Genomic DNA, 10,571 nt, shown 5'->3' with positions numbered 1-10,571 from the left:
GCCCCCTCTCCTCACCCACACCCCCTCCAGGCAGCCACCTCACTGCTGGGTGCGGCACCCTGAGCCCTGACCTCTGCAGGGTGCCCTCCCCGCGCTCAGTGCCCGCCCTCTCCTCCCCAGCCCCACACTCAGAACCTGAGGCTCCAGCTGATGGTCTCCTCCCGCCTTCAGGGACACTCAGCAGGTATATCCTGCCGCCCCGCGTGTGTGAAGGGAGAAACCAACTTGTTTTTTCCTGTTCTCCTCCTCCTCCTCGCCCCACAGTTTCCCAGGCGCCCCTGACCTGGGTTGAGGGGCACACACACACACACACACACACACACACACACACACACACAGCCTTTCTGCCATCACACAAGCTGGAGATGAGGTGTGCGCTGGGAGAGGGGTGGAGGTCAGCAGGCAGCACCGCCAGGTTAGGAAACTGGCTGTTCCTGGGTCTACACCTCAAGGTCCTTGTGTGTGAAAGGGGCCAGTGGAGAGGTGCGGGGAGCGGAGAGCCCCAAGTGTCCATGAGCATGGGCCTGTGTGCGCGTGCTGATGGCAGGTGGCTGGGCGGGAGGAAATGGGTGCGGGTCATGGGTTCAGAGCCAGCCAGGCCGGCCTGAGAAGGAGATTGAGATAAGCTCATTTATTAGGGTCCTGGCTCAGGACCTCAGAAGAGGGAGTGTGTCCTTTCACGGCCTGGTTCCCGGTTCGAAGCTCAGCAGTGCGTGGGGAGGGCTGTACAGAAGCCGCCGCCTCCTGCAGGTTCCTCTGAGCCTCAGCGCTCGGCCCACTTCACTCACACGAGGGGCAAGGAGTCCGCATGGGGGCCGCTCTCGCAGGACAATGCAGCTGTGGGTGCCAGATCCTCATCTTAGATTGAGGGTCTCCGCGGTATTAAGGGAAAATGATCTTCAGAGTAACCGGCCTTGACTCCAGAATGAGGAGATTAGAGGACGTGGCTCCAGCACTTTCTCTCCAGTGCTGCACACACTGAGTGTCGCTCAGAGAATTAAAGAATCATTTGCTTTATAGTTTTTAAAAAATCCTTTCAAGGAAGACAGTCGGCAAGTGGCATAATGCCCACACACTAAGATGCAACATGGCACATCCATTCTCTCCACGTATTTATTGAACACCTGCTACCCAGCAGACACTGTCTTAAGCACTGTGTCCCTAGCACTTTTGTGAAGTTTGCTTTCTAAAGGCAGGAGCCAGATAATAAATAGATAGATAGGTGATAGATAAATCTGTTAGATGTGTAGTGCTGTGGAGAAGGGAAGAGGATAAGGAAGGTGGGAGGCATTGGGCAGAGGGTGACATGCAACTGGAAATCAGGGAAGTTCTCACAGGAAGGGGTGATGTTTTTTTATTATTTTATTTTTTTCATTATTTTATTAAATTATTATCTGTGTACATATTTTAACATTGCCCCCCTTCCCATACATACCCTCCCTCCCCAGAGTTTTGTGTCCATTGGTTGTACTTATATGCATGTATACAAGTCCTTCGGTTGATCTATTATCTCCCCCAGATCTCCCTACCCTCCCTGCTGTAATTTGACAGTCTGCTTGTTGCTTTACTGTTTCTATATCTATCTTTTGGTTCATCAGTTTATAATGTTCTTTATCATCCATAAATGAGTGAGGTCATGTGGTGTTTCTCTTTCATTGACTGGCTTATTTCACTCAGCATGATGTTCTCCAATTCCATCCAGGTTGCTGCAAATGATGAGAATTCAGAAGGGGTGATGTTTTAGCAAAGACTTGAAGGAAACGAGGTACATGATCTGTTGTATTATCCAGAACTCTCACCTAAGAGAATGCCTGTGTCTCTGAGGGCAGTGCCCATTGGTATTCACACTTTGACTGTCACTGCTCTAAAACAATGGCTCCCAAACCTTGGCCTTAAATATCACCGTGACTTTCAGCAGATGCAGGGCGGATGGGGGCTCTGAAAATTGCATCTTTTTAAAGACAAGTACCTCTGCCAAAACCGGTGTGGCTCAGTGGATAGAGCGTCGATCTGCGGACTGAAAGGTCCCTGTTTGATTTCGGTCAAGGGCATGTACCTTGGTTTCGGGCACATCCCCAGTGGGGAGTGTGTGTGTGTGCAAGAGGCAGCTGATCGATGATTCTCTCTCATCGATGTTTCTAACTCTCTTCCTCTCTGTAAAAAATCAATAAAATATATTTTTTTAAAAAGAAAGTAATTTATTTTAAAAAAAACAAGTACCTCTATCAGATGATGCTGATGGCTGAGGGTTTCCTTGAACCATTCTTAAAGAAACATTGCCCTAACATAAACTAAAGAGTCTTCTAGAATGACAACAATAACAGAATGAAAGATTAAATTATAGTCCCCGTGGTTTTAGTGTTGAGAGTGTTTCACTGTGTTCTCATTCTTCGAAAATGCAATACTCAAGCAAAACCCTGGATTACCCAGAACATCCATTTCTTGTCCAAGCAGGAGAAGGAAACATTTATCATAAGCTGGTGAGGAGCCAAACATGTATAATCAGTCTGTTTTCACTCTTCCTCCTTTTTGCTGCCCTAATTTTTAAAATAACTTTTCCTTTTCCCAAATCTCTGGACTCAAAGAGCAGGTGAATGGCTAGGGTAATGAGTGCTTGACCCAGAGTCGAAAGATGCACAGGTGGCCGAAACCGGTTTGGCCCAGTGGATAGAGCGTCAGCCTGTGGACTAAAAGGTCCCGGGTTAGATTCCGGTCAAGGGCATGTACCTTGGTTGCGGGCACATCCCAGTAGGGGTTGTGCAAGAGGCAGCTGATCAATGACTCTCTCTCATCGATGTTTCTAACTCTCTATTCCCCTCTCTTCCTCTCTGTAAAAAATCAATAAAATATATTTTAAAAAAAGGAAGAAAGGAAGGAAGGAAGGAAGGAAGGAAGGAAGGAAGGAAGGAAGGAAGGAAGGAAGGAAGAAAGAAAGAAAGAAAGAAAGAAAGAAAGAAAGAAAGAAAGAAAGAAAGAAAGAAAGAAAGAAAGAAAGATGCACAGGTGGGTCCTGGAACCACCACTGTCCCTGGCTGATCCAGGCACATGCCACTCAGCCACCTGTGCTTCCATTTGCTCTGAGTGTATGAAGCACCTTGAACCGTCTGAAGCACCAGGGAAAGGGACAGCAGCTCTGACCGCATCCACAGATCCAGTTAATTTGGTCCAGTTCAAGTTCAAGACAGTGTGGTACTGACATAAAGACACACATATAGGTATTATAATGGAATAGCATTGAGAGCCCCAAAATAATCCAGTCTCTCCGACAAATGGTGCTGGGGTGACTGGATTCCACATGCAGAAGAATGAAAGTATACCTCTACCTCATGGCATATACAGGCACTGTCTCAAAATGGGTCAAAGATCTAAATGTAAGAGTTAAAACTATAAAAAGGAAGGCAGATGAATGGGACATCATTAAAATTAAAAACTTTTGTGCTTCAAAGGGCACTAGGAAGAAAGCAAAAAACAACCCATGGAACAGAAAAAAATGTGCAAAGCATATATTTAACTCGTATCTGGAAGATAAGGGACTTGTATCTAGAAGATATAAAGAAGTTGTAAAACTCAATAATAACAAAGATAAATTAGCCAAAACTGGTTTGGCTCAGTGGATAGAGTGTCAGTGTATGGACAGAAAGGTCCCAGGTTCAATTCCGGTCAAGGGCATGTACCTTGGTTGCGGGTACATCCTCAGTAGGGGGTGTGCAAGAGGCAGCTGACCGATGTTTCTAACTCTCTATCCCTCTCTCTTCCTCTCTGTAAAAAATCAATGAAATATATTTTTTAAAAATAAATTTAAAAAAAGATAAATTATCCCATTAAAAATGGGCAAAGGAGCTCAAAAGACAGTTTTCCAAAGGAGATGCACAAATGGCCAAGAAGCACATGAAAAAAATGCTCACCATCATGAACCATAAGGAGCGCACATCAAAGCCACAATGACGTCCCAGGCTACGCCTCCTAGGATGGCTGTTATAATAGAGAAGACAGATCTTAACCCATGTTGGTCAGGGTGTGAGGAGACTGGGGCCTTTCTCCGTTGCCGGTGGACGTGAAAGGGTGCTGCTCTATGGAAAACGGGAAAAGAGGTTCTTGTAAGGTCAAACAGCAATACCAGGAGCCTCGCAATTCCCTCCTAGGTGTCCACTCCAGAGACATGGAAACGTGTCCACGTGAAAACATGTTCTTGAAGGTTCACAGCGGCGTTATTCATAACAGCCAAGATTGTACATCAGTTCTATACAACGGAGTATTATTTGGTCATAAAAAGGAATGCAGGCCTGACCGGTTTGGCTCAGGGGATAGAGCGTCGGCCTGCAGACTGAAGAGTCCCAGGTTCAATTCCAGTCAAGGGCATGTACCTTGGTTTTGAGCACATCCCCAGTTGGGGGTGTGCAGGAGGCAACTGATGGATGTTTTTAACTCTCTATCCCTCCCCCTTCTTCTCTGTAAAAAGGAATGCATGACTGATACATGTTACAACACAGGGGAATCTTGAAAAAAATTATGCTGAGTGAAAGAAGACAGACACAGAAGGTTACACGTTGTTTGATTCTGTTCGCATGAGATGCTCACAGGAGGCAAATCCACAGAAACAGGAAGTGAACTGGTGGGTGCCTTGGGCTTAGGGTGGGGGAGTCGGGGAGAGCTGAGAGGACTGTGTATGGTTTTCTATTTGGAGTGATGAAGATATGCTAAAATTGACTAGATGATGTTTGCAGAATTCTGTGAATCTACTAAAAACTACTGAATTGCACATTTTAAAGGAATTAATTGTATGGCATGTAAATTGCATCCCAATCAAGTTGTTACCAGAAAAAGCACTCACCTATTATAAACCTTTCTCTGACCCCAGTGCCCAGGCAGCAAATGAATTTACTCTTTTCTCCTGTAGCATCTTGTTTTTAACTTCATCACCATCATCATCACCTAGAAATTACGTTATTTCCACATTAGACATGGTGCTAAGCACTTTTCAGGAATTTCCCCATTTCATTCTCCCACCAATTCTTCAAGGTAGAAACGATTGCATTTTGATTTTACTGACCAGGAAAACAAGTCCTAGGGAAGATAAATAATTTGTCTGAAGTGACATAGTAAATGGGAAAAGTAATAGCTAATATTTATTGAACAATTACTATGTTCCAGGCCCTGTATTAAGCACTGCTTCCGGAAACTCATTCAATTCTTTTTTTTCTTTTTTTTAATTGATTTTTTTACAGAGAGGAAGGGAGAGGGATAGAGAGTTAGAAACATTGATGAGAGAGAAACATCGACAACCCCTGCCGGGGATGTGCCCGCAACCAAGGTACATGCCCTTGACCGTAATTGAACCTGGGACCCTTCAGTCCGCAGACCAACGCTCTATCCACTAAGCCAAACCGGTTTCGGCCTCATTCAATTCTTACAGCTCTCTGCGGGAGGTCCCTATTTTCCAGATCTGGAAATAGAAGTGTTGAGTGGTAAGCTTGTTAATACAGATCAGAATGGTAGGTAGTGGGGAAGCTGAGATTTGAACTTGAGTCTGATGCCAGAATCTCTACCATGAGCCACTACATTACTTTCTCTTCCTATTCAAGGCATATCAATCCATTTGTTATGATAGACGGTGCTGGACGGACATGCAGGAATGAGACTACTTCAGGGCGAGGTCCCTGAGCTAAGCTTCTGCCATCTCCATCGCCATTCCTGTCCTCGGGACCAGGCCTCACACTCGAGGCTGCATGGTTGCTTGTTAGGTGCTTTGCCTAGAACCGGTTCCTGTGATGGTAGGACTGGAGGGTGCGACCGTGAATGAGCAGACAGCTAGCTCTCCCATCCTCACAGAGCTTACAGCATAGCGACAAATACAAGAATTTTATACGCATCTTTTCAACCACGTCCTCTTAATCACCTCAATAATCCAGTGTAGTAGTAGCTTTTAGCTTTTATTAATACGCTTGTTTACAGAGGAAGAAACTAGACTCAGACCTGAATGACACGTCCGAGACCACGCAGCTGGTGAGTGTACGAAGCAGGTCTGAGAAGCTGCTCCACCCGATTCTGATATTATCTACGTTGTCTCCATCCCCCCCCCCCCCACTTGCCTTTGCCCCCACCCCCCAGGCCTGGCAGGGAGGGAATTAAATAAACGATTCTGCTTGTCCAGCTGAGAACACCCACAGGCTGGTCAGACCTGCCGGCTCCCCACTTCCTCGCTGTGGCTCCCAGGGGCCGCCGGAGCCAGAGCCAGGCGATGCGTTGCCGGAAAGGGGTGAGGTGGAGTGTACGGTCTCGGCGTCCGAGTCGCCTCTCCGCTGTGATTATTCGATTTGATCTGCTCAGTTCATAACCCCGTGTTCTCGGGCTGAAGACCACGATGCTAAGAGCGTGCCTCCTTTATCTTTTAAGTGTTTATTTTGGGAAACTGAAACTGCAGACCTGGAGAACAGAAACCACAGGTCCGTCCGCGGTGACTGCGGGGGAAGGGCTGCCAGGCCTGCCAGGCCGTTGGCCGGGGCTGGTGGCTACACCCAGGCAGGGCCTGAACTGAGGGGCTGGCAGAGGGGCCCCCCGTCTCTGAGAAGCACACGCCCTCTTCCCAGAGACCAGGTGTTGAGGAGTCCCAGGGAAATTTTTATTTTTATTTTTTATCCGTGAATGTAACAGAATAAAACACCAGACAGGGAGTCGGGAGCCTGGGGCTCCATCTCTGACCTTGAAGCGTGCTCCTCCCCTCCCCGAGCCCCAGTTTATTCACCAGCAGAATGGAAGGTGGCCAGACGGTTTCAGAGCTGGGAAATTGGTTTCAGTTTTTCTATCGATTAGTAGTGACTAGGGCTGGGCAAGGATAGAAAGCTGTGATTGATTAGCAATGTCTGCCATGGATGCAGGTAATCATGGAATAGTGCAAGGGGCCCCATAATCTTTGCCCTCCCTAGACCATCCCTACATCTTTTCCAGTTTTGGTCTCCTAGAGAACTTAGAGCGAGAAGGGCAAGGATCAATATGCAGCCTCCTCCAGGGCTCAGGCAGCCGAGGGAGGCGCTCCAAAGGGATAGTTTTACTAATATGATAATCTATGATTCAGTACGTGGAGAAAAGGTCTGGAAGGATTAAATCAGAAAGCATTAACATTAAACCACTAACATGGCCCTGACCGGTTTGGCTCAGTGGATAGAGCGTTGCTCTGCGGACTGAAGGGTCCCAGGTTTGATTCTTGGTCAAAGGCATGCAGCTTGGTTGTGGGCACATTCTCGGGGGGGGGGGGGGGGGGGGCGTATGCACAAGGCAGCTGATCAGTGTTTCTCTCTCATCTATGTTTCTGACTCTCTATCCTTCTCCCTTTCTCTCTGTAAGAAATCAATAAAATATTTTTTAAAAACTGCTAACATGGGTGTATATTGTGTGTTAGTATGGGCGTGGATTTTTTCTGTGAGGATGGATTCATCTTAGCATTAAAAAAAATAGTAAAAATAATTTGAATGAGACAATTTAAAGACTTTTCCAAGAACAGTCATAGCAGCATTATTCATAATAGAAATTGGAAATAATCCCAATGTTCACCAAGGGAAAATGAATAAACTGTGATATACAATGAAATACTATGCAAATATAAAAAGGAACATATGACTGATACACGAATGAATTTTTAAAAACCATTATATTGAGCAAAAGAGGCCAGATTAAAAACACACACACACACACAAAAAAAAACACCCCACCATATTGTATTATTCCAGTTATATGAAGTTCTGGATTGGCAAAATCAATCTATGGGGAGAAAAGTCAGAATAGTGTTTATCTGTGGGAAAAAGGAAGCAGGTATTAACTGGAAAGCAAGAGAGAATTTTTCAGAGGATAAAAATGTTCTATACCACCCAGCTGGCATGGCTCAGTGGTTGAGTGTCAACCTATGAATCAGGAAGTCATGGTTCGATTCCCTTCCCAGTAAGGGCATATGCCTGGGTTACAGGCTCAATCCCCAGTGTGGGGCATGCAGGAGGCAGCCGATCATGATTCCTTCTCATCATTGATGTTTCTATCTCTCTCTCCCTTTCTCTTCCTCTCTGAAATTAATTTTTAAAAATATATGTATATAAAATGTTTTATACCAGTGCTGTCCAATAGAAGATTCAATCCACAACTACAAGTCACATATGTAACTTAAAATTTTCTAGTAGCCACATTTAAAAAAAAAAAAAAAAGGTAAAATGTATGTTAGCAATATATTCAAAATATTAGACTTCAGCATGTAATCATTATTAAATTACTAATGATATATTTTACATCCATCAATATCCAAAGTATATTGTGTGCACATGGTACTTCTTAGGCTGGATTGGCCACATTTTTGAAAATATATATTTTATTGATTTTTCACAGAGAGGAAGGGGAGAGATAGAGAGCCAGAAAAGTCGATGAGAGAGAAACATGGGCCAGCCGCCTCCTGCACAACCCCTACCAGGGATGTGCCCGCAACCAATGTACATGCCCTTGATCGGAATCGAACCTGGGACCTTTCAGTCCGCAGACCAACACTCTACCACTGAGCCAAACCGGTTTTCGGCGGATTGGCCACATTTTAAGTGTGCAAGTAGCCACACATGGTGAGAGGTCGCTGCAATAGACAAAGTCTGAGGCTTCCTTGGTCTGCATTATTATATATAAAAACTCACCAAGCCGTCCGTTTAGCATGTAAATTATAGCTTAATAAAAAAAAGAATAGTACTTTACTAAAAAAGCAAAATAAAATTTAAAATGAGGATAGAATGGGAGAGTGGGGCTAGAGCAAACAGGCGAAGAAAGAAGCTATATTCATAGGTCTATTGACCTCTTAGCAGGGAAATCTGTCTGCACTCGGGACCCCCACGGCTAGGCCAGAAAACCACAAAAGGTAACTTCGGTGGAAGCCAATCAAGAGCTCAGTTCTCAGCTTTCAGCATTCCATCCTAACGTCCCAGGGTGTAGCAGGGGACACGTCACTAATAACAGTAAAAGTAGAGATCGACAACTTGACGGAACCCCTGCCACTAGCTCAGGATGGTACTGAGAACTTTCCTTCCTTTAGGATCTCGTTGAATCCTCTCCACAGCCACCGACGCTGCTTCCTTTATGATCCTCCCACTTTGCAGACCTGGAAACAGGTTCAATAACGCCTCTCGGGGGGGTAAAGAAGGGGTTTCCACAAAGGTCTCCTTGGCTTCGGCCTGATATTTGAACACAGGCAGGTTCTCACCACCGCCTCTACTAAAGCTTGAAATGCTTTACTTGCTTTAAAAATAAACAGATGAAGAGATAGAAGAAGGAGAAAAAGGAAGAAGAGGAGGAGGAGAAAGAGAAGGAGAAGGAGAAGGAGGAGGAGGAGGAGGAGGAGGAGGAGGAAGAGGAGGAGGAGGAGAAGGAGGAGGAGGAAAAAGAGGAGGAGGAGGAGAAGGAGGAGGAGGAGAAGGAGGAGGAGGAGGAGGAGGAGCAGGAGGAGGAATAAACAAATGAAAAAGAGTGGATTCAAGGTTATGTCTATAAATAACCTCACTTGCTCCCTGGCCTTCTGACGTGCCCTCCGAGGAGCGGAGAGCTGGGTTATACAGAGCTCCGGGCTATCTTACCTGAAAGCCTATGGAAGCGCGTCACGTGGGGTGTCATTCCGTCAGGAGTGTCCCAATTCCAGAGAGGCGGAGAGGGTGCTACAGATGAAGAAGTAAGAGACCCAGGGAGAGAGGTGTCTTGCCTGAGGTCACCCATCTGGTGCTTGGTGACCCATCTCTGCCTCTTCACTTCCCACTGAATGAATCAAACATGCCTTCCCTCCCGTGTCCGGCACTTTGGCGGTGTCTAACCCTGAATAAGACTTGCTGCCAGTTCTTGGGGTGTCTACACTGCAGTAAAAGCCAAGTAGGTGGCCCTTAAGAGACCTTTGGAGGCTCAAGGGAGTGAGAGCATACAGCAGGTTGGAGAGAAAAAGGGAGACTGGCATTTCAGCTGGATTGGGAAGCAGAAAAGGAGACGTGGGCACTCCCCAAAGGAGAGCCAGTAGGCACCTGTGCCAGCTGAATTGTGCATTCTCATCTGTCCAGCTACGGCCCTGTCCCTCCTGCCTGGCATGGTGCTGGGTCTAAGGAAGGCTCAGCCATTGTTGGGTTGACTGAAGAAGGACGTGACCCATACATCAGAAATGGGAAGAGAAAGGCGCATTCATTCATTCAACAAATATTTGCTAAATGCCTATTATTTTCCATGCATAGCACTAAATGCTCTGCCTGGGACTTGAGTCAAATATATTAATTGTCACCAGGTCCACCTCTCTCTACCTGACATAATAGAACAATAATAGGAGGAGGAGGAGCTATAACTGCCAGTTATTGCATGTTTACAATCTGCCAGGTGCTTTGCTAAGCAATTTGCATTAATTGACTCATTTAGTCTTCTCTCCCAAGCTGAGGTAGGTTACCTTTACTATCTTCCCTTGACAGGAGAGATGGAGAGGACAGGTAACATCCTAAGGCCACACAGCACAGAATTAGAAAGGGGGGATTTGAACACAGGCAAGTTCTAGACTAGGGGTGTCGAACTCAATCAGAGAAGGGGCC

Source organism: Pipistrellus kuhlii, unplaced genomic scaffold, assembly GCF_014108245.1.
Source record: "Pipistrellus kuhlii isolate mPipKuh1 unplaced genomic scaffold, mPipKuh1.p scaffold_m20_p_20, whole genome shotgun sequence".
Taxonomy (NCBI): Eukaryota; Metazoa; Chordata; class Mammalia; order Chiroptera; family Vespertilionidae; genus Pipistrellus; species Pipistrellus kuhlii.
The sequence above is the reverse complement of the archived record's forward strand: the minus strand, read 5'-3'. Positions refer to the sequence as shown.